Below are 25,740 nucleotides of genomic sequence, written 5' to 3' on the forward strand. Positions count from 1 at the left end.
TTAAATGATTGCAGATATGGTCTGATTAGACACAGGGTCTTGCCACAATATGGTCCAAAGTGCATATCCCGCTGCCCTAAAAAAGACTTTTAGGGGCTACTCAAGGGTAATGTACCACTTGATGAGAGTTTGTTGACAGCTAGTCATGCCTGTATGATGCACTTGAAGATATTTTGTCATGTTGACAGACTTTGAAAGGGGGCATCATTGGATTGAGAGAAGCAGAATGGCCTTTTAGGTCAGCTGCCTGCCATCTAGTATGGCCAGACTACAAGGCCCAGCCATAGTAGGTAGGCCTCATGACAGGGCCGCCTGTAGTAAGCCAGAAAGGGCTAAATAAAACAGAGTCATTGGTGGAGGAAAAGGGGGTTATATAAGGAAAGAGTGGGAAAATTCACGGCAGTCAGGAAGAGACAGTGAGTCACAGTAGCTGGGCGGGGGGATCTCGAAGTTGGTGGAGTCTGGAAAATGGTTGAGATGGAGGGGGCCCATTGTAGGGACTGGACTCCCCATGACCATTTGGGATTTTGGACAGGTTTGGGGTTTGGATGGAGGCTGAGCACCAGGGAGCTGTAACAGCTTAGTGCCCCCGAGCTAGTGGAACGGCTGGAGGTAATACTCAATGGTGCTTAGAGATGTGTTGTTGATCGTCGGGACCGAAATGTTTTTAGGCTTCAAGGAGCTCTTTGGTCAGTTAGTAGGATTTATCGAGTACACTGTTGTGGGGTGGACGTATATAGCGTCCAGTGGTGTAACTACCGCTGTAGCAGCAGAGGCAGCTGCAACAGGGTCCGGGACATTAGGAGTCACGGGGCCCCACCATTCCTAGTTACGCCACTGATAGCGTCTAAGGGAATTTTGGTAATGTTGGTTTTACTATGTTGGCACTTTAAAAGGTTATTTAAATTATTTATTTTAATAAAAATGGCTGCTGTGGCGGATTTAATCCACTTCTGTCTCCTGTCATTATTTCGGGAAGGGAACGACTGGGTGATGCCTTTGTCTAGGCCTTTCTGACTTAGTTGTTAGGAGGTATTGGTTGCAGTAGTTACCTAAATGCATGTACACAGGGCGAACAGGCTCCGGACAGCCCAGACAGACTACCAGTTAAGAGGATTGTTTGATCTGCCGACAAGCACAAGTAGCTTCCAGTTTACTTGTTCACCACCCAGATAGAGGTCTGACAGAACAGTTTCCAGGCACGTAGCAGAAGGACTTGTGGTGCTCATTGACTGGCAGCCACAGTCTCTTTTGTCTGCAGTGTTGGAGAAACATGAACTTTTTATGGGCAAAGTTAGGTCCCATTTGAGATCCTCACCTGCTCACAGTGGACTCCCAGTCCCTTCCTCTTACCCCAGGAACCTGTGCACCATTCCCATGGTGGAATGTTTCCTAATAGGGGGAAAATACACAAAAAAACTGCTAAATGATATACATAGTGCCCTTCCTGCACATCTTCCCCTCCTCTCCGGTGCACTGTCTATCCACATTTACTCACCATCCAGCCTCCAACTGGCTGTCATTAACAGACCACCAGGACCTACCACTGGCCTTCATAAACCACTTCACCACCTGCCTAATGCACTTCTTATCCACAGACACTCCTACTATCATCATGGATATCTCAACATCCCCATTTGAGGATTCCGCTCCGGATTATGCCCAAATTAATGGGCCTAGTCGGGAGGGAGGTGTCGCGCCCCAGACTCTGCGGTAGATTCTACCGTCGAATTCGCCTCAAGAAAGGGCCTGTTGCTTCTTATTTCAATGGAAGGCGGTTTTTTTGAGCCAGATGACCAAAAAAACCCATGTTAACCCGGCTTAAGTGGGGAGGAAATCTCACACTTGTACTGCTGCCATCAGACATGCCTTGAATTTTTATACTGAGTAAAAGTCAAAGAAACCAATATAATTGCAGTACTATCCATAACAGATGTTTAGTAGCAGCAACATTAATGCAGACTAATGGCCATATTTTTTTGAAGCTAGCAAATAAACCATTTACATGCAAGGCAATTTAGCAGTGAAATGCCACATTGTCATTTTTGTACCTCTTCTAGTATTTGCCATAAAAGTAATAGCGGCAACTACTTTGTACATTCACTTTACACAATTTCCTTTTGATAAATGCCAGCGTTCAAACATCGCTAACAACCTTTGGTAAGTTCAATGCGTCGTATAACATTTAACTATTGTTGTCAAATGCAATAGTAGCAATAAACATTGTTATAAATATTACATTTTACCATGTGTGGTAGGGGTCTTCATTCCAATGTGGCCTCAAGTTGTACATTTATCTGTGACATTTGAGCTTGTTTTCCCTTGAGATATTTGTCACATTTAACTAATCTGTAAATTCCTTATGACATTTACAGATAATGTAAAAAAAAATGGATGCTGCTATCATGCAATGAATGCTGCTTGTTAAGTGGGAATAGACCTTAAAGGTGTGAAGTAGTTTAATACGATTATATTAAACTGACGTATTTCTTAGACTGTATGAGCACTAGCTTGAGAAAGATACAAGCAATGCTGTAAAAAATTATATGGAGATGATCATGTAATCATCAGGGAGTCTTCATGAGAAGAAGATACAGGCGTGATATACAGATATAGGCTACATTTAGGACCCACATTGTGAAAATACAATGGATTGGATTCTGGCTAATCCCATCCAGACAGTACAGAAAAAAATCTGCAGCAGAAAAGCTGTATTTTCAAAGACGCTTGCATTTTTGAAAATTGCAGCATGTGAATTATACCTATGGAAACACTGCTAAGTATAACAGAGAAAAACTCTGCAGACTTTATGTGATGCGTTCCCACTGCGTTTTTTTTTTATGTGTTTCACTACATGGGGTCTTAGCTAAAGTGTGAATTCACACTACTGTTATTAATGTCCATTGCTCTCATCTGTCACAGGTAAAGGGAAGGGACATTAAATGACAGATGCAGATGGACCATCCTTCCCCATCTGCATTCACCCCAATGTAAAATACATGGCGAAAGCTTTCTTCCATCATATTTAGTGAAGATGGCTTGAAGAAGCGCTAGCTTGGGTGTGAAGCGGCTGTTGCATTGTTGCCCCACATAGAGCTCACAATGTACATTTTTCCCTATCAGTATGTCTTTGAAATATGGGATGGAAATCCATGCAAACACAGGGAGAATATACAAACTCCTTGAAAATGTTTTTTTGCCCTTGGTGGGATTTGAACACCAGGACTCCAGTGCTGCAAGGCTGCAGTGCTAACCACTGAGCCACCGTGTGGCCCCTTTTTTAAACTATTTTCCTAGCCCCCTTAGGGGGCTTGAACCTGCAGTCATTTCATTGCAAGTCCCATAGACTGCAATATTGTTGGGATACTCTGTACATTACTACTGAAAGTGGTCATAGACCAACTGCAATAGTAATATTACTATGACAGGCCTGGGAACCTTCATTAGGCTCCCAGCTGTCACAGGGACAGGTTGGCTCCTGGGATCTTGCCGCGTAGGAGCCGACCTGCAAAAAACACGGTAGCCACTGGCCTGGGGAATCTTACAGGTAGTAATGCTGGCGATCAGAATGGACTCTCATCGTGGGCATTAGCTCTATACAGAGAAGTTGCCATTGTTTTTACAAATCCGCATGTCTCATTTGCAGAGCCCCTAAAGCAACAATACAATGAAAACTCTCCAAAGTGACCCCATTTTATATACTACTCCACTGAATTTATATTGGGGTATAATGAGCATTTTGACCCCACAGCCCTATCACATATTTTTATTATTATTATTATAATTAGTATTATTATTATTATTATTATTATTATTATTATTAACATTGAGATGTTTAAATTAAAAATTACTAAAATGTCACTTTATCTCCAAAGTTTTCAAAAGCACCCACAGTTACTGACTGTTACTGAACACGGCAATACCCCATATGTGGTCGTAATCCGCTGTATGGGTACATGGCAGGGTCCGGAATGGAGAGTTCTATTTGCATTTTAGAGGGCATATTTTGCTGGAATAATGTTCATGTCTAATTTGCAAAGCCCCTAGAGTACCATTACAATGGAAACCTTCAAAAGTGACCAGTTTTCGAAAATACGCACCTCACAGGGTCTAGTGAGCATTTTGACACTACAGGTGTTTCACAGATTTTATTAAAATTAAGACTTCAAAATGAAAAATTACTTTTTCCAATAAAACATCGATTTAGACCCAAATTTTTCATGTTCAAAAGAGGATTAAAGAGAAAAAATTCAACAAAATGTGTTAGCCAATTTCTCTTGAACATGGAAATATCCCATATGTGGCGGTAAACTGCTCAATGCAGACATGGCGGGGCTCAGAATGGAAAGAACTATATTTGGCTTTTGGTTGGCAGATCTTGCTGAAATAGTTTTCGGGTGCCATGTCATATTTGCAGAGGCCCTAAAGTACCAGTAAAAAGACTCCCAAAGAGTGACTACCATTTGGAAACTACACCTCTCAAGAAATTTATCAAAGTACATGGTGAACATTTTGACCTCACAGCTGTTTCCCAGATTTTATTAATATCGGGTCATGAAAAGGAAAAAATACTTTTTTTTCGATTAAACCATCCAAATTTTTAAAGAAATATACAGTTCCCGTGCCCAATATGTTGCACCCACATTGTGTCATCAGAGACTAAAATAATGAAGTGGGCTATCCTGGGGGCAAAAAAGTTGTATGTGTTGGCATAAACTGATATTTGGGCACAGCAGGGCACAAAAGAGAAGGAGCACTGCACTTTTTAGCTTTTGGAGCAGGGCGTAACTACCGGGGTAGGAGTGCTAGCAGATGCCACAGTGCCTTGGACATTAGGGGGCCTGGCGGGCCTCTGATTTATCATTTAAAAGGGACTATATATTGTGTGGGGCCAAAAAGAAGAAGGCAATATTGAGTCTGTGGGGCTAAAAATAAGAAGGTAATATTAAAGTCTGTGGGCTAAAAAGGGACATAATACTGTGGGCGAGTTAGTAAAGGGGGCGTTATACTGTGTGTGGACCAAATAGAGTGATTTTTTAAATCTATAAATGGGAGTCTTGCGCATGGAAGAAAACATCGCCAGGTTGGTTATGTTTTTTTGGGGGGTGGGGTGGGTGCTAGTTTCACCCATGACAGTAACATACAGTGCAGTAGCTGATAAAGTTGGATAAAGACCAACAAGTAAAGCTATAATTCTACCATGTTGATCAAGGGGAAGGCATATTAAGAACAAATTGGAGCACGTCACATCCCAAAATAGGTGAAGCCATGCAAATAGGTGGTGGCCTCACCCTTAAAGAGGACCTTTCATGTGCTCATCAATGTGCGGTTTTATATACCACTAGAAAGAATTCAGACCTGGACTTACAGTAAGTGAACTAATACATACTGTTCCCTAGAAAACTATACTCCAGGGCTCGGCCATAGTGTGCAGCCAGCTTCATAAGTCCAACTGGTGGTGCCTAGATGGCTGCCCGCAACTCAGACCTTCAATCACAAATGGGTACCCTCAAAAATAAAACATAACTTTTAATAGGTTCTACTAAAATAATGACATCACAGTTCAGATATAGTATTTTAAGATGTGGTGAGAGCCTATTAATTCCATCAATAGATAACTTATTGAAATTCCCTTAAAACGTTATTTCATTTGAGATCATGTTGTTAGAAAACGTATGATCTCACTTTGAAAGTCTGGCCCACAGGTGAAAGTAACATTGCAGCAACACTGTCTCTAAATAGCACATAGAGCAAGGTTAAGTAGGACTGGTTACAACCCAATCTTCTATTCTGATACATTCAGTAAGCCCTATGAGCTGACAGTCCTTGTGTGCTACATTCACTGTTGCAGTATTGGAACAGGGGAATATCAATTGCTGGGGAATAACGGCTCATACTACTGGAAGGTAAGATCAATATGACTTCCCCAATCTATGTACATCGTCTCAATACGGCGTTTCCCTTTTTCAGTTCATCAGGAGACAGTTCAAGATAGCACTACATTGATAATTGCGGTAAAAACCACACTTACTGTGAACCTGGTGGTGGTTCACAGTACTCAGCAAGAGTGATGAAGCCACAGCCAATCTAAATGTGTGTCATGATATGTATCACTCTATATTATGGCAATTACATATTGTGCTGTAATATAGTTCTATATTGGAGCGGTCACTGTTACATATCTCTAATGTCATCATGTTCATGAAGGTTTATGGTTCAGAGCAGTGGCGTAACTACCACCATAGCAGCGGTAGCAGCTGCCACAGGGCCCGGGACATTAGGGGCCCGGTGACAGCTGCTACCGCTGCTATCATTATTCTCTGAGGTCTTTTCGGACCCCCGAGTATAATGATCGGGGCCCCCTGTTGGTGGAATACTTTCCACCAACAGGGGGCCCCGAAGCTGCAGCAACGGCTGAGACACAGGAGCTGCAGCTCTGGCTCCTGTCAGGGCTTCAGGACGTTCCCCCCTCTCCCCCCCCCCTCCCTTTCTCTGCTGTCCTCTGCCCACCAATGAGAGGAGGAGGCGGGGCTTATCCCTGCCAAGCTCCTGCTGTCTGCACTGGAGGAAGAAAGGAAAGAAAGAAAGTGAAACTAAAGCTACACAGGTACGTACTGGGGTTACTTATTAATGTCAGGCATATGGGGTGATTACTTGTGTTTTAGTAACTCCATGTGCCTCATATTAATAGCAGTTAACCCCATCATCTCCCTCACATTAACCCCTGTTTGCCTCACCATAAGAGTTACTGATATGTGAGACATATGGGGGTAATAATAATGAAGATACTTTATTATTACCTCCATGTCTCTCACATATCAGTAACTCTTATGGTGAGGCACACAGGGGTTAATGTGAGGGAGATGATGGGGTTAACTGCTATTAATATGAGGCACATGGAGTTACTAAATTGTAATGCACAGGGACAGATTTTTTATCCACAATTTGTCCTGGTATAGCGGTCAGCGGGTGACGTGACAGTATTTAGTCCTGTAGGGGCCACTAAGGGACATAATACTGTGTGCAGGGGCCACTATTGGGTATAATACTGTGTGCAGGGGCCTCTAAGGGACATAATACTGTGTGCAGGGGCCACTATGGGACATAATACTGTGTGCAGGGGCCACTATGGGACATAATACTGTGTGCAGGGGCCACTATTGGGTATAATACTGTGTGCAGGGGCCACTATTGGGTATAATACTGTGTGCAGGGGCCACTATTGGGTATAATACTGTGTGCAGGGGCCACTATGGGACATAATACTGTGTGCAGGGGCCACTATGGAACATAATAGAGCGCGCAGGAATGCGTAGGAGGGACTCGGTTGAGATCTTCGGTGTCGGGGGGGCCCCATGTCAAAAGTTCGCCACGGGGCCCCGCCATTCCTAGTTACGCCACTGGTTCAGAGCACTGCTGCATTATAGACACCACATGACAGCACAGAGCACATGACATCACCAACATTCCATGATGTCACATCAGTATAGAATGTTTACAGATCTCAACCTGAGCCATCTTGTGTCACTTGAGCTTAACAGCTTGAAGAGGACAGACATGCAGGTAAGTAGCTCTTCACATTGTGTAGATGTTAGGGGAGGGGGTGAAGTTAAGGATCGTATCACCAACACTGCCAAAATCTCAGGCAGAATCCCTATACAAGGTGATTCTTGCTTGAGATTGTCAGAAAAAACAATTCTTAGAAATGCTCTTCAATCTAATTCTATGAATATGTGCACACCTGGGGAATGGGATTTTCCCTTTCAAAATACACAAAGAGATGTCTATATAGCCTAAAAGGGCATTTTGACATAGAGATGGTCCAGTTAAGATAATCCCTTAATATTTTGTTGTTTTTGTGGTGGATTTTAATGAGATAAAATAAAATAATCCTTTAATAGTCCCATCGTTGGGAAAATTCAGTGTGTTATGGCAGCAGCATGATGATGATATGGATACAGGATAATAATAACAGTAATATATTACAGAGGGAGATACACATAAACTCAGAATAGCAGATAGGAGAAAATACTAGGAGTCATAGCAGCTAAAGAAAATGAAGACTTCAGGATCATTTAGTTCTCGGTGTGGAGTGCTCTTCTCTTGTCCTGATGTAGATTATGTAGCTTGTCCACGGTAGGGAAGAAGGACCTCCGATAGCGCTTCTTCTCACATTTGGGGTGAAGCAGTCGGTCACTGACAGTGCTGCCAAGTACTTGTCAAGGTACCATACATGAGATGGGATTTATTCTCCAGCATGGAGCTCACCACGGACAGTATCCTTCTGTCACCCACTACCTGTACTGGGTCCAGGGGTCTCCCCAGGACAGAGCTGGCCCTTCTAATCAGCCTGTCAGGTTTATTTCTGTCCCTGGCTGGTATACTACTCCCCCAGCAGGCTACACCAAAGAAGATGGCTGAAGCAACTACAGAGATGAAAAAGGCCTTGAGAAGTGCCCACTGTACAAAAAAAGGCCCTCAGCCTCCAGAGCAGGTATAGTCTGCTGTGACTCTTTCTGGACAGCACATCCATGTGATCAACCTAGTCTAGCTTATTATTGAGGAGCACACCCAGGTACTTATAGGTCTTGACTATCTCAATTCCTGTCCCCTGGATCTCCAGCAGAATTGGAGCACTTCTCCGCTTAATGAAGTCCACTACCATCTCCTTGGACTTCCCAGAATTAATCTTGAGGTGGTTCCGTTGGCACCAGTCCACAAAATCCTGATTTAAGTCTCTGTATTCCCTGTCATCTCCGTCAGTGATGAGCCTACTATTGCAGAGTCATCGGAGTACTTTTGTAAGTAACAGATGAGTTGCTGCACGTAAAGTCAGCAGTGTACAGTGTGAAGAGAAAGGGGGCAAGAACTGTACCTTGTGGTGCCCCTGTACTACAGATCACAGTGTCTGACAAACAGCCCCTGGCCTCTCACATACTGAGGTCAGTCTGTGACATAGTCGAGCATCCAGTTGGACAGGTAATGGTCCAGTCCAACAAGGTCCAGCTTGTCTCTCAGTAGCCCTGGCTGAATGGTGTTGAAAGCACTGGAGAAATCAAAGAACATTATTCTCACAATTTTCCCTGGTTTCTCCAGGTGAGAAGGAGCTCTGTGAAGAAGGTGAATGATGGCATCATCCACCCAAATGACCAGCCGATAGGCAAACTGGAGGGGCTCTACAGCAAAACTCACTAGAGGATGTAGATGTGTCAGGACCAGTCTCTCTAGAGTCTCTCTCAGGTCTGTAGCCTTTCCATGTAAGGGCTAGTTCACTCGGGGGCAATGAGGCAGATTTTAACAGCAGATTTCACCTCAAAATCTGCCTCCATACAATGGTGGTCTATGGAGACTGCTACCTTTTTTTTCTGTTAACGTTTTTTTGTTGCTAGCAGAAAAAAGAAGCAACATGACCTTTCTTCAGGCGGATTCCACCTGAGGAAAGCAATAGAAATCAATGGGAGGCGAAAAACGCCTAGCGTTTTTTTGCCAAAAAACAGCGACCAAAAATGCCTTGCATTTTTTTACAGTCCATTCACTTTTGGGGAGAGGGAAACCGCCTGACATTTTCTGACGCAGTTTTTACTAAACACGACTCAAGGTCAAAAAACAATTCCTAATTAGTGGGTTTTTTTTCGGGACCAAAATAAGCCAGACGGTTTTTACGTGTGAACTAGCCCTAATATGTAGCATAAAGCATTCTGTAACGTAAATCTGTTTCCAAAATGCTGTGGTTCTCTGCTACCAGCACCTTTTGATCATGTTGAAATGGGGGGGGGGGGGGGTAGTGACCAGACTGGAATCTTGTGTCTCCTTTAATACATAGAGCAGTTGGTGATATGTATTAATGCCAAAGGGTCTCTTTAAGGCTAAGGCCCCATATAGCGGGTCGCAGTGGAAACGCATCATGGTCTTTCCCTCAGCACTTTTCACAGAAAGTCCTCAGAGGTTTCCTCTTACTGCTTCATTTATACCTAAAGAGAAACCACCGACATTTCCATAGGTACAATTGACATGCTGCCATTTCCAAGCTTCCTTTTGAAAGTACAGCATTTCCGATGGATGTATTTTTCTGCAATGTATGGCCTGTAAAACACTGCGATTTTTGGCATGGGGGATGAAGCCACAACCGATCTAAATGTGTGCCATTATATGTATCATGATATATCATGGCAATTACATATTATGCTGTAATGTAGTTCTATATTGGAGCGGTCACTGTTACATATCTATAATGTCATCATTAGAGATGAGTGAGTACTGTTCGGATCAGCCGATCCGAACAGCACGCTCCATAGAAATTAATGGATGCACCTGGTACTTCCGCTTTGACGGCGGCTGGCCGCTTAACCCCCCGCGTGCCGGCTACGTCCATTCATTTCTATGCGAGCGTGCTGTTTGGATCGGCTGATCCGAACAGTACTCGCTCATCTCTAGTCATCATGTACATGAAGGTTTATGGTTCAGAGCACTGCTGCATAATAGACACCACATGACAGCACAGAGCACATGACATCACCAACATTTCATGATGTCACAATCGGTATAGAATGTGAACAGTTCTCAACCTGAGCCACCTTGGTCACTTGAACTTGACAGCTTGAAGAGGACAGACATGCAGATAGGTAGATCATTACTCAATGCTGAGAACTTGTTCACACAGTAGGTCAGATAAGCTAATAATTATGCATCCAAATTCTGGCATGATTTTTGCCACAAAACTTGTGTACTTAGACCTTATTTTCTACATGTTTTCTATGTTTTGCATTGTATTACTATGTTATGCACTGTGCGCCTCCTACAACATGTAGGGGTCCCGCATGGCTTAAGTGTACTGTAAGGGGAGAGATATAGGGTGCAGGGTGTACCCAATGATAAATGTACACCTTTCTGACCTTTAAAAGTCGGCAGGTATGTTAAAACATACATACATACATACAGCAGTAGGTAGCAATTGAGATATTATCCATGGAAATATCTGATCGCCTTATCTGGGGTTAGGGAGTACATTTTTTTCTCCATGAGGTATATCCCTCCGGGGGGTTGTTTTGCCTTCCTTTGGATCATTGGGCTGGTGGCGTTCATCTCAAGACAGTGGTGGATTGCAGCATGTTCTGTCCTTTCCACCAGGCCTGACCTCTCACTCACTATGACCTTTTATAATTTAAAGGACCAGTAAAATTGAATTACAATGTTGATTATTCAATAAAAAAGAACATTTAATCTGTATAGTGTTTGTAGTTTTTGTCTTGTGTCTGAATTACTCCTTAGATAGTGACCATGATGATAGTAATGGCTGTTGCTCAATATTGTTGTACAGTATATACAATATCTGCATATACAGTAATAAAGTGTATATGTTTGGCAGCAGCTCTTGCAGGACAGGAGACAATAGTGGGTGCCATATACAGTGAGCAGATCACTTATAACTCTAGTCATTGTGATACCATAGTGTCATCTACTGTCCCAGGTTACATTACAAGTGTTATGGGGTTCAGTCTCCCTGATGTGGGGGCAATCACATTGTAAGCGTCCTCATCTCTACTCACAACATCCTACCTGAAAGAAGACTGAAGAGTCCACAAGAGTGATTGAACAAAGGAAGAGACAGAGAGGGTCTTGTATAATAATAGGAAACAGACCAAAGAGGCTTCATAACTGCAGGGACTCATAACAAAACTTGGAACGAGGTCCCATTAAGCAAAGACCACTTTACCAGACTTATTTACTAAGAATGGTATCTGATCTGGGGCATAACTTCTGGGGTAGCAGCAGTAGTGAATGCTACAGGGCTTGGGACATTAGGGGGCCTCTTATTTATTTTTTTCATTTTTTGTTTTTTTTTAATAAGCCATTACCTGCTGAAGTAACCCCAGCATATAACGGGCCCTATTTAGCTACCGATCCTCGCTCCTGCTCACGGCCAGTGGAACTTCCCCTTCTGCTGAGGCAGCTGTGATCAGGAGTGGGGATCGGTAAGTGAGATTGTGGGCTCTGAACCCCGTAAACACTGATATCATTATACTTTGGGGTCTTTTCAGACCCCAGAATATAATGATCCCTGGGCCAGGGAAGGTGAGGAAATTTACAAAACACTGTTCCTTACCTCTCCTGGACTCTGGCAGGCTTCGGGCTTATTTAGTGACATCATAGATGTCACGTTGGCCCAGGCCAGCATCATTATGCATTGCGACACCGGCCTGGACCAGGTGACATCTGGTCCAACATTGAAGAGATCTGAGGGGAGTGCACCAGAACCAGGGAGAGGTATGTAACAGTGTTTTATATTTTTGTATCCTCCCTTAGGTCTCCTATCATTATACTCTGGGGTCTGAAAAGACCCCAGAGTATAATAATTGTACATGGGTGGTTCACAATGGGGCATAATTCTGTGTGCAGGGGCCACTATTGTGCATAATAGTGTGTGCAGGAATGCGGTTTGTGGGGGAGGGGGATCAGGGGGCTGGTGGACCCCATATCAAATGTTTGCCTTTGGGCCCACCATTCCTAGTTACACCACTATTTTGGAGCATAGCTTTAGAGGGACCTTCTAGATACCATGTTGTTTTTGCAGAGCCCCAGAGATGCCACTGAATTGAAATTCTCCAAGAAGTGACCGCATTTTGTAGGGGTAATTTAGAGTCTTTGCAAACATGACATGGCATTCAAAAACCAACAATCTCCACAAGCACATAGTGCTCCTTCACATCTGCACTCTGCTGTGTGCCCAAACTGAAGTTTAAGCCCACATGTATGACCCTGTTGTACCCAGGATAACATATTTAACAATGCCATAAGTGAGTGTAACCTGCTGTTTGGGCACAGGTGAGCACAGAAAGGGAGGAACACTATTTTGTTTTGTGGAGCACTGTTTGGTTTTGTAGTTTCAAAATGGAGTCACATGTCAAGTGATTCCACTTAAATTTCACTTATTTGTGCCACTTCGCCGGGTTTCCATCCTCAGCCCCAAACTGGACAGGGGATGGCTTCCCGGCAGTCAGCTTTAAAACCCATTCATCTTAATAAAATCTGTAAAACAACTGTGATGTTAAAATACTCACCATATCCCTTTATATGTTTTGTGAGGGGTGTAGTTTCCAAATTGGGATGATTTTTTGGAGGTTTCCATTTTACTGGTATATTAGTGCCGCTGCAAATGCAACCTGAAAACTATTCCAACAAAGTCTGCCATCCAAAAGCCAAATGGCGCTTTTTCCATTCTGAGCCCTGTTATGTACCCCTACAGCAGATTATGACCACATATCAGGTATTAGCACGTTTATGAGCAATTGTTTAACAACCTGTGGGGAACTTTTTCTCCTTTAACCCTTTGTGAAAATAAAAACTTTGGGGATAAAGTGGTGTTTTAGAAATTTTTCATTTACACACTCCAATGTTAATAAAATATGTAAAAATGTTTGGGGTCAAAATGCTCACTATACGCCTCGAAGAATTCCGTGAGGGGTGTAGTTTCCAAAATGGAGGGTTTCCATTGTATTGGTACTCTAAAGATTCTGCAAATGAGACATGGCACCTGAAAACTATTCCAGCAAAATCTGCTTTTAAGGGAGCTTTCACACGGAGTTTACACTCCGCTCATTCTGAACATAAACTCGTTCAGAATGAGCGGCGTTAAAACAGATCCCATTAATTTCTATGGGTCCCGGCATACGCGCGATACCCATTGAAATTAATGGGAGACTTTTTTACCTATTGCTTTCAATGTGATACGTAGGTATGCCGGCACCCATAGAAATCAATGGCATCTGTTTTAATGCCGCTCATTCTGAATGAGTCTACGTTCAGAATGAGCAGAGCGTAAACTCCGTGTGAAGGCTCCCTAAAACTGCCAGTGGCTCACCTGGGCTGCCGTGTGCACAAGTATCAGTTTACATCCCATCCATATGTGGGGTATTTCGGTTCTTCGGAGAAATTGCACAACAAAGTGTGAGATGCATTTTATCCTTTAACCCCTTGTGAATATGCTAATTTTAGGAGTTAATGAATGTATTATTGAAAAAAAAAATGAAATATGTAAATTTCACCTTCATATGATTTTAATTACAGCGAAATGCTTAAAGGGTTAACATTCGCAAATGCTGTTTTGAATTATGAGAAATGGTGTGATTTGTTATATTCTAATATTTAGGCCTTTATAATCCCCTTCAGAACTAAAGTGGTCCCTAAAACATTAGTTTGGGAAATTGTCTTGTAAATCTTGAAAACCGCAGTCATACTTGTAACCCTTCTGATGTACAAATTAAAAGATGATAATAAATTATAAATTAAAAGATAATATATAAAGTTGATATATGTAGTTAATTAGATATATGGTAGTTAATATTTAGTAATTTATTTGAGTAGTATGACTATCTGTCTTAAAAGCAGAACATTTCACATTTTGAAATGCATTTATTTTCCAAATTTCAATAAAATGTCCTAATTTCTTTTATGAATAAATACAAAAATATTGATTAGAGTTTACCACTAATATGAAGTACAATTTGTCACAAAAGACTAATCTCAAAATCACTTATGTAAGTTATAGTGCCGCAAAGTTATTTCCATATAAATGATATGTGTTTTGAGAAATGAGGCCTGGTCCTTAAGGTACTTTTAGTTTTCCTTTTTTTAATTAACTTTCTTGTTCTTTATACAACTAGATAATTGTATATAGCTACTATCTAACTTATCTATTACTGCTATCTACCAGAAATGGACAAAAGTACTGGGACACCTACACATTTAACCCTGCAGGAGCTTTTATGACATCCCATACTAAATCCATAGCCTATATGGAGCTAGTCAAGTACTTCCACCCCAAACTCACTCAACCATCTCTTTATGTTTATGTGCTGTGTGCACTAGGATAAAGTCGTACAATTGTCTAAAGTGTCTTGGTATGAAAAATATTTTATATTCATATTTTATTGATTCATAGTAGAAAACAATATACAGTATATATAGGGAAGAGTTCATACACATAAATGACATGAAGCAACAGGATGAATCATGGGTATATAAATATATATAGCAATAAATATTGATTAATCTAGGTCTCAATAATCCAATAAATGTCATAAAATAAATACATTCATAAATAAGCGAGGAATCATAAATTAATGTTGGCACTTGGGATACAAGTCCAATGAATTACAAAATGTATTATGTACTATGTATTATGTACTAAATAGAATTGTTTTACATTGAAATGTATTACTATTGTGAATAGTCATGATATAAAGTCTCTAACTGATCATACAAATGGACCCAAATGACCATTCAACTCTATAGCCTGTAGTTAACAAATATCCCAGCATGTATCACATACCCGTATTTTTCGGACTATAAGACGCACTAAGATTTTAGAGGAGCAAAATAGGGGAAAAAAAAGAGCAGAGAATCACAGGACACCAGAGATGGGCACCCAGACCCTGCCCTCACTTGCGGTGTGGAGAGTATGGTGGAGCCTGGCCTGGCGTAAGCGGTGTGCCACCGTAACAGGTGGTGTGTGTGCGTGTCACTGCAGCCGCAGCATCAGGGGGTGACGTCCTCACAGTGTCCTCCTCCCGGCACTGGGACGTGCAGCCCGGCCACTGACAAGCTTGTGCTCACCGACAATCACCGCAATCCCCAAGTCAACCCGCGTCCTCTCTGCACTGCGAGTGAGGGCAGGGTCTGGGTGCGCGTCTCTGGCGTCCTGTGATCCGCTGCTCCTTTAGTTCCAGTGCCAGCCAGCATCGGGCCAGCAGTCAGCAGTTCAGCATGTCCCGATGCTGGTGCTGAACAGCTCTGCTGGCCCGATAACGGAATAGTACCAATTTTTTCTCTGCTACAGCATTCACCATCCGAGAAAAATATTTTCGTAAGTTTGTAGATCGGGGGTTTTCGGACACAGGGATTCCTAATGTGTTTGTGTTTCACAGTAATGTTTTTGTTTTATATGTATTCTAGGGATATGGGGGTGATTTGAACTTTTTTATATATATATATTTTTTTTTTTTCATAGCTTTCAAATTTTTTTTTTAAAATGTTTTATTTTCACCCACCTAGGGGGTTTGAACCTGCAATCATTTGATTGCAAGTCCCATAGACTGCAATACAACTGTATTGCAGTCTATGGGAGATGCTCTCTATATGAAGGCCCCTCCTGCAGAGCGGTTGCCATAGCTACTGTGTCTCCGCTGTACAGGAGACCCGATGGCTATTGCCATTGCTCTGCAAGAGCGGCCAAAAACTTTCACCTGTTCTGTTGCAGGCCAGCTCCCGCAGAGCCATCTCTAAGACCCGGCATCTACCTTATTGAAACGGCAGATGTCAGGAAGGGGCTGAAGTGTAGGGACATGATACGGTAACCACTCGCAGACTATTAACATACCTCCTTTGCGTCTAACTGACCGGACTAAACTGGCGCTGCAAGTTTATGTGCTTGCCCCGCCCACTACACTATCGGCCACTACATTCGGACTATAAGACGCACCTCTTTTTTCCTCCCATATTTGGAGGAAAAAAAGTGCGTCTTATAGTCCGAAAAATACGGTAATTACCTTTCAACATGACCTTGATGTACATTTTGCCAAATGGCTACGTCCAGAGTTACGAAATAGTATTAAAGATTGAAACCGTATACAGTATAGTGCCTTGCAGAATTATTCATACCCCTTGAACCTTTTCACATTTTGTCACCTTACAACCACAAATAGAGATGAGCGAACACTGTTCGGATCAGCCGTTCCGAACAGCACGCTCCCATAGAAATGAATGGAAGCACCTGGCACGTACACTTTGCTGGCGGCCGGTCGCCGTGCCAGGTGCTTCCATTCATTTCTATGGGAGCGTGCTGTTCGGAACGGCTGATCCAAACAATGTTCGCTCATCTCTAACCACAAACTTAAATGTATTATATTGAGATTTTAAGTGACACAAAGTAGCAGATAAACTGTGAAGTAGAAGGAAAATGATTTATGGTCTTCAAAATTTTAACCAAATAAAAATTGATATTAAGTAGAGATGAGCGAGTACTGTTGGGATCAGCCGATCCGAACAGCACGCTCGCATAGAAATGAATGGATGTAGCCGGCACGCGGGGGGTTAAGCGGCCGGCCGCCGTCAAAGCGGAAGTACCAGGTGCATCCATTCTTTTCTATGGAGCGTACTGTTCGGATCGGCTGATCCGAACAGTACTCGCTCATCTCTAATATTAAGATATAATTTTTTTATGTTTAATAATTTTTGTTTACAGGATTGCAGTGCCCCTATGGGGCCCTTTTCTTCCCCTCCCTGGCCAATTTGATGATAGTGTGGTGGGAAGAACTGTACATTTATTCTACCAGCAATCCTGTTTTGAACATATTCAGTAGTATGGTGGCTACATCGACAACCTGCTTTTATTGGGTTTGGGAGATGTGGTGGCCATATTGCTTTTTTTCATTACAGGAATGTTGATGATTATAAGCTAAAATTTACATTCAATGTAGAAGGCAATGTGGTAAGTTTCCTTGTGACCCTGAAAGGTGATGAAGAGAAGGGCACAGTAGAAACTTTGCTGTTTCGGAAAAAAGACTATGCATCTAGTTCACTTCCAAAACATACAATTACATCTATCCTTGTGGTGAAAATCACACATGTTAAAAGGGCATGTTCTAGGGAAGAGGATTATTTGACTGCAAGTAATATGGTTCATGATAGATCGAGGGCTAGAGGCTTTCCACGGTGGTCTTTAGATAGAGCCAGATCAGCTCTTTTGCACAAAGTGTCCAATAAAAGTAATAACAGTAGCAAGATAAAATTCTCTACTCTGTATAGCAGAGAATATTATGATATTGTGCAGATTGTGAAAAAGAATTTCCCAATTCTCTATCAGGATTATATATTGACTATCTTAAAACAGGGTTGATAATTTATAGCCAGATGTGGTAGGACATTGGGTTCAGTCTTCTCACGTAGTCTGTATCATGACAAGGCACAGAACAAACAGCACACTTGGCTTGATGTCCGAGTTTTATCAAATGTGGGCCCCTAGATGTCAAGTTTGTAAATATGCAATAAGATCTGCAGAATTTGCAAATACTAGTAATAGTGTTTCTGAAACATACACAATAACTTCATGAATTTCAAATCTAAATATGTAGTCTATGAAATTTCAAGTAACTTTTGCAATCTGCATTATCTGGATTGTACCATACAAACACTTATTTCAGAATACATTTCAAATTGTGTGAATGAAAATCCTTGAAATTCATTCATTTTTTCACATGCCATGCTGGTGACTTAACGTCATTTCGATTTAATGCCATTGAACTGGTGGCTAGACCACAGAGAGGGGAAGATTGGAGACAAAGATTGCTTAGAAGGGAGGTTTATTGGATCTTTAAGTTGGCCATACACTCTCCTGTGGGCTTGAAACTTAGAACAGATTTGTTATATTTTTACTGATTTATTAAGCCACTAATTGTCCATTTCTATAAAGGGATTTTTGGGGAGAATTGAGAAGAGCATTATATTATATGAGATGAATGTTGGATACCTGCAGCGAATGTGTGCTTTTATCTTATTCTATGTTATTGGGTGCTGCTTCACTTTTTATACTCAAAACCTATAATTCTGCCCTTCACCATGCCAAACAAGCCTATTTCACCACTCTCATATCTTCCTTCTCCAGTAACCCTAAAAGGCTATTTGAAACTTTTCACTCTTTACTCACACCCAAGGTGCAGACGCCATTCACAGACTTTAGTGCTGTTGACCTGGCGACCTATTTCCGTGAAAAAATTGCTAAGCTCCATCAGAAAATAACTGCCCAATCCCGAGGTGGCATTGCCCCCCCTCACCTACCATAGTACTGATTCCCCTCGCCTACCGCACGTCAGACTGTCCATTCTAATCTCTTGAACCTATCACAGAATAGGAAGTCTCTCAGCTACTTCTTTTCGCCCTACAACCTGCAGCAGTAATCCTTTAAAGTTCCCCTCACATCTTCTCCAATCTCTATTGCCTGCTGTCACGACTTACCTTACTAAAATATTTATCTTCTCTCTCTCTCTGGAATTTCCCCATCCTCTTCCAAACATGCTGTCATAACCCCACTACCCACTATTGAAGAAATCCTCCTTTGACCTGTGCTGTGCTGCTATGGACCCATCTCTAACCTCCCCTTCATCTCCAAAATCATGGAACACTTGGTCTGTTCTCATGTAATCTACTATGTTTCTGCTAACTCTCTTCTTAACCCCTTACAATCTGCATTCCATACTCTGCATTCAACTGAAACGGCCCTCACAAAAGTCTCCAATGATTTCCTGATGGCTAAATCTAAAGGAGACTATTCTCTTTTCTCTTATTCTGCTGGATCTCTCAGCAGCATTTGAGACCATTGACCATCAACTCCTCCTCACTATGCTCCGCTCAGTCAGCCTCTCTCGTGGTTCTCCTCTTATCTCTCAGACCGCACTTTCAGCGTATCATTTGAGGGCTCTGTCTCTCCTCTTTTCCCCTTGCTTAGATACTACAGCAATACGGTTTCATCTAACAGGTAGGACTCACTCGGTGACATATGCCGTCCGCATGCCCCCTGTTAGCTGCTCATTATTATGAACTGTGGCTTTCTTTGTCTGCGATATTGTAGCGTCTTTTTGCTATATTTTTTGTTATATATTTTATTATAATTACGTGATTTTGGAATGTTCCACAGATGTTCCTTTGTATGTTCATTGTATATATTCATTGTATATATTTGTGTGTTTTAGTAGCGTAATGTAGTATTTGTTTATTTTTCAACACAAGACATACTGATGTATCTTCATTCATTACATATACATGAGTTTTTTGGAGCTGACCCCCTTCCTCTTAAAAGTCTTCGGCGCTGTATCAACTGGCACCGCCATCCCCTCCTCTTTCCTCCATGTCCACATAACAGTCTTAGAAAAAAAGGGTAAGAACCCACTACTCTGCCCTGGTTATAGGCCCATTTCCCTGATAAACACTAATGCAAAATTATTTGCCAAATTGATCACAAATAGAGTTAACATATAGACAATTTGATATACCCAGACTAGGTGGATGTTATCCAACACTCTGTAGGCCTTCTCCACCATCCACCAAACACAGAATACGAGACTCCAGTTTATGCTAATTCTCCCTGCAAGAGGAAAAGGCCTTCTAAAGAGTGGACTGGAACTTTCTCCAGGCAATCCTCACCCATCTAGGTTTGGGCCCAGCTATGCCCACTTGCATTTGTGCACTGAACACCTCCCTACAGGCCCAATTTAGGGTAAAAAAGCACCCTTTCATCCCCTCTGACTATCCACAATGACACCCAACAAAGATGCCCTCTCTCCTCGATACTATATGCCCTGGAAATTTAACACCTGTTGGTCTCCATCTGGCATAACTCAGACATTATGGGGCTATACCTTAGGGACTTCTAAAGATCTCGACTTACATAGACAACTTCGTGCTTTTCATCACCCAGCTACTGACAATGACACTTTCTCTGTTATGTGAAATTGCCACCTATAGCTTGTTTAGGAACTCTAAAATCAATCTTTCCAAGAGCACCACAATATCTCTCTAACAAACTCATTGGTCCGTTCATGTTGTAACGCCTTCCCATTCACCTGGTCAATAAAGGCCATTAAATACCTAGGCCTACACTTCTCCAGCTCCTTCTCTGACACATATGTTTTGAATTTCTTCCCCGTATTGTGATTGCTCCAGTCTAACTTCAACTACTGGAACACAAGAGGTTTCTCATGGCTAGGCCGCATTAATTTCTTCAAAATGAACATCATCCCTAGACTCCCTGTCATCCTTCCAACCTCTGACATGAGCTCTGAAGAACAAAAACTCAAAAAAACACATACATAAATTGATTGGTTTTCTGTTGGTGGCAGCCAGGTCCTTTGTACCCAGGTTGTGGAAATCTACATCATCTCCATCTATGGCTCCAAAATATACTATATATATATCCAGTGTATGAATGTACTGGTAGCATAACTCAGGCCAGATTATAGCACACACCAACAGTTGTGGCTCTCTGGAACACCTTCTAGTTCTCTGCCACCTTCCAACATTCTTCCTAAATCTTCTCACCCAGCCTTATTAGCCTGGCCCTTTCCAGTCAATCTCCAACTCTCACTCTATCTTCATCTCCGCTCTTTTCCTGCATATTCGGTGGTATTACTCCATTCATTAGGAGGCTTCCTCCTTCCTCCATTGCCTGATTTCCTATGCTATGTTATGTTTTAATATGTGCTGCTCTTCTGCGACAGTGCCTTGTACCCTTTGCTCTCATCCCTCTTGTCTTACCTCTCCCCCGAGTGATGTCTTCCCTCTGTTCCCCTTCCCTCCATTCCACACTTTGACACTGTTATTGATGTCTCTTATTTTACTTGTTTTGATTTTAACAAACCTTAATAAAAAACCTTTTAATGGGAAAAAAAAAATTCATAGTAAGTACTGGTAAATTTTCTCTAATTTTCTTTGTTTACTTCAATCCTTTGCATCCCTGACATACTGCACAAATCTGACACACACAGTACATAATGGTAACTGAACATTTTTTTGTTCAATGAATAATGTATTCTTCAGATTACTAAAACATAAAGGGGATGCTTTCCTAAAGCCATATGAATCCAGAGTAGCAAACTGACCTGCAACCATCCTTCATTTGCACATAAAAGGCCGATGTCACAGGTTATCTTGAATAAACAATTACAAATGGTTAGTTCTTTTATTTCATACATATTCCATAGAAAGAAAATCTGAGAAATTCTCATTAAAACAATTATTTCTCCTCTGAAGTAATGCAGTTTGTGCACAGCCTTGTCATCGGTGAGTTATTGCCAGTTATGAAAAGCTTCAGTGATGTAAGAATGGAAAATCTAAAAGCACACAAAATGATGTTAGATGTAATAACCTTTCAAAAAAAGGATCATATACCATATATTTCTACAGTGCTATTAAATGAACACACAACTGGACCAAATATGGTTCTTCACTGCCTTTTGATGTATCAAATCCTTAAGTAAGAATCTTTATATTCCGCACTGGCAAAATATATGTAATTGCCAATATATTTTAAGTATAATTTATATTGCTAATGTTACTTTTTTAAAACATGTGAATAATGTCTTTTTATGTTGTTCAAAATGTACAAAACTGAATAAGTGGAATATAATGGTTATATATGCTTGCTTATTAATGCTTATTGTATCACATAAAACAGATATGTTACCTTAAAGGGGTTTTCTGGGCAAAAAAAGATATATATAAAAGTTCTGTTAGTGCTATCAATGGGTTAATAACTGTACCCAAATACCTTTAGGAGAGTTTTGATTGATTTCTGGCTTTCTCTTGTGTTCTCTGCATTTGTTTACATGGGTAGCTTCCTGTTGTCTTAGCCTACCACTACCATGATGCATTGCAGTTCACTTAGATCCCTCCTCTCACTTTCCCCCCTCCCCCTAGCTAGCCCGCTACTAGCCCTACCTATGTACTTAGCTAACTAACTAAATCAGTCCCCCAACCCCCATCCCACCCCATCATATTTACCTGTCCTGGAGATGAGGTGCTGCTGTCTCATGTTCGGTCCACACCTCGGATCCTGCACAACAGAAAGTGGGTAGAAGCCATTCATGCGCAATAGAACGCTGATTCAGCTGGCACTCTATTGTGCAGGCGCTGGTTCTGGCTACCTGGTGAAGGATGCGACAGCCATAGTGAGAAGAGGAAGTCTGCATTGGTGAGTATGAGGAGGATGGGGAGGAGAGTCAGAAAGTAGTACAAGTGACCTGCCAACTCCAGAAATGCCAAAATTGCATAAATTGTTTATGGGATAAATTGTATTTCCTAATGGCACCAAAATTCTGTACAATGTACTCGGAAGCTGAAAAGCTGAAGCTGAAAAAAAGTTCTAAATGAGGTAGAATTGGAAAAAAAATATGAGTTTGCACCATTTTCTTATCAATTTTGCTTTTACAATAACGTTAATTAACTTTATTCGGCAATTACAGCAATTAAAGATAAGAAAAGTTTTTGTTATGGTTTAATGTCATTAAAAAAATATCTAAATTTTGCAAAACCAATTTCTTCGTTTTGCCATATTTATACACCCAAGACTTTTTTTTTTTAATATTTCTGTCTATGGAGTTGTGTAAGGGTTTTTTACGGTTATAAATTCATTTTTTTGGATGTGAATCAGTACTTTGGCTGTTTTGACTTTTTTTCCATTTACAGAGTTTATCGTATCAGATAAATATTCTTAGAATTTGAAGAATGAAGAATATTTAGCATTTATCCAGAAAAGGGTGTTTTACCACCTTTATTTCAATGGGAGCACCAGAGATAGCTAAAGTACAGGACCCGGTTATGTCAGGTGCTTTCATTGCAGTGAATGGGACCAGCTGTAAGAGAGTGAAACAGCCCCTGTGTAGCGAATGTACTTGTTTCAATTGAGTTGTTTTTATAATCTGACATTTTGTTGTTTGACCACAAGAGGTCGCTGTTGCAAGATAACAAGGAAAAGGAAAAAGGTTGTATGCCCCTGGAAGATTGATGTGGAAACCCTGATTGTTGTAGGAGGGTTTTAGGAGCCATTTTGAGACAGTGTGTGCTGGAATCTAGAGCAGAAGAGAGAGCTGTGGAGACATCTCTGTGCGGAGAGGGTCCTTGGAGGGAGAAGCCACAGCAAGAATAGCTGAGAATTCGAGACTTCTCTCGAGTTTGTCCAGACACCATCCTAAGGGAGAAGATTACTGTCAGAGACTTGGCTGAGAAGTGAGACTGTCAGTGAGACCGCATGCTGTCTGAGAAGCTCCTCTTCACCCTAATGCTAACAGAGACTAAAAGGTACCCAACAGAAGTAAACGTGCACGCACCACACTGCAAGTTTGGCGCCAAATTGCTTGGGACTGAGTAAAAGCCTGTAGTTAGCTAGTTAGGTATAATCATCACCCCAGGCTGCAATACTGGTGACTATCTACCTGTCTGGTAAAAGGACTAAGCCACAGAGGATTTCTACAGAGTTATATCTCTCAGAGAGGGACTTGTAAGGAAGTCTGGGAGCAACATTTAGTTTAACTTTACACTGTTTGGCTTGCAAGCTAACTAACCATTATACTTGCTTAGTTGTACTTGGTTTGGGGGGAATTTAGTTGTATTGTGATAAGATTGTAAACTTTGATGTTACACCGCCGGTGCCTGTGTCACACACACTGAATTGTTCCTGTGTATTAGGGTAATAACAGGTAACAGGCAGCTGCATAGGTACAGCTTGCAGGTAGGTAAAAGCTTGGAGTATATTGAAGGCCACACTAGTGGGCACCGTGCTGAATAACACCAGGGTCCCAGTCTCTAGGCTGTGTAAATGTAATACCTGGGAGTCTTCTTTTGGACAAAAGAGGTTAACTAAACTAAGTAAAATCCTATCTTGGTTAAATTGAATTGGACTCACTTCCTTTGTTCGTGACTTCGCTGTATCCTGGGGAGCCCACCTCGGTACACGGCTTACACAGCGATACATCCCATCCAGCAGGGGCACACCTACATTCAGCCCGACTGAATTCTCAAAGGCCAATTTCGTTTCAGACTAAACTTGTTTGGGTCAAACCAGAAGTGCTATTATTATAATCTGGAGGCAAAGCATCATAGCTACATGACCACTGAGGCCCTATCACAAATCGCTGTTACCATCCAGGAGACCAGAAGAGGACCTAAGTTGCCTGTAAGCAAGCATTATATATGATCTCTCAGCAGTATTTGACACTGTAGACCAGGGGTCCTCAAACTTTTTAAACAGGGGTCCAGTTCACTGTCCCGCAGAACATTGGAGGGCCGAAATTTAGTTTTAAAAAAAATCTAAGCTTATACACTCCACAGTAGCTCCCCCCACAGTATTATAGACTCCACAGCAGGCTCCACCACAGTATTATATGCTCCACAGTATGCCCCACACACAATATTATATGGTCCTCCCACACAGTATTATCTACTCCTCAATACACCCCCCCCACACACACTGTTTTATACACTTCTCAGTACACACTCCACAACAGTATTATATGCTCCTCAGTACGACCAACCCCACACTGTATTATATGTTCCTCAGTACGGCCCCTACTGTACACATACAGACAGTATTATATGCTCTTCAGTATGTCCTTCCCACCATAGTAATATATGCTTTTCAGTACACCACCCGTCACATATACTCACACACTATTATGCTTACCGATGAAGAGCGGCCGCACATCCTTCTTCAAACTACAGGCGCTGATAACTTAGGTAATCGCGCCTGTGTCAGGGCTGAGGTTACACTTTGCAGTCAGTGTAGGCTGCGGTCATGCAAACCACAGCCTACACAGACTGCTTTCAGCTGTACGTTCATTTACACATACAACTGAAAGCAGCAATCACTCACTAACAGGGAATCCTGTAGCGGGCGACGGCGGGCCGGAAAAATTTCCTCGAAGGGCCGCATGTGGCCCGCGGGCCTTAGTTTGAGGACCCCTGCTGTAGACTATAAACTTCTTCTCAATGTGCTGCACTCTATTGGCTCCAGGGACAACTACTTTCTTATGGTTCTTTTGCTATATCTATGAGCACATATTCAGTTTATAATTTGCTGTCTTATCCCGTTTCTCTTGAAATCAGGATTCCTCAGGGCTTATTCCTAGGTTTTCTGTTCTCTTGCTATAAACTCGATATTGGACAAACTACCAACAGGTTTTGCCTTAAAGGGGCTCT

This window comes from Leptodactylus fuscus, chromosome 3 (genome assembly GCF_031893055.1).
Source record: "Leptodactylus fuscus isolate aLepFus1 chromosome 3, aLepFus1.hap2, whole genome shotgun sequence".
In the NCBI taxonomy this organism is placed as follows: Eukaryota; Metazoa; Chordata; class Amphibia; order Anura; family Leptodactylidae; genus Leptodactylus; species Leptodactylus fuscus.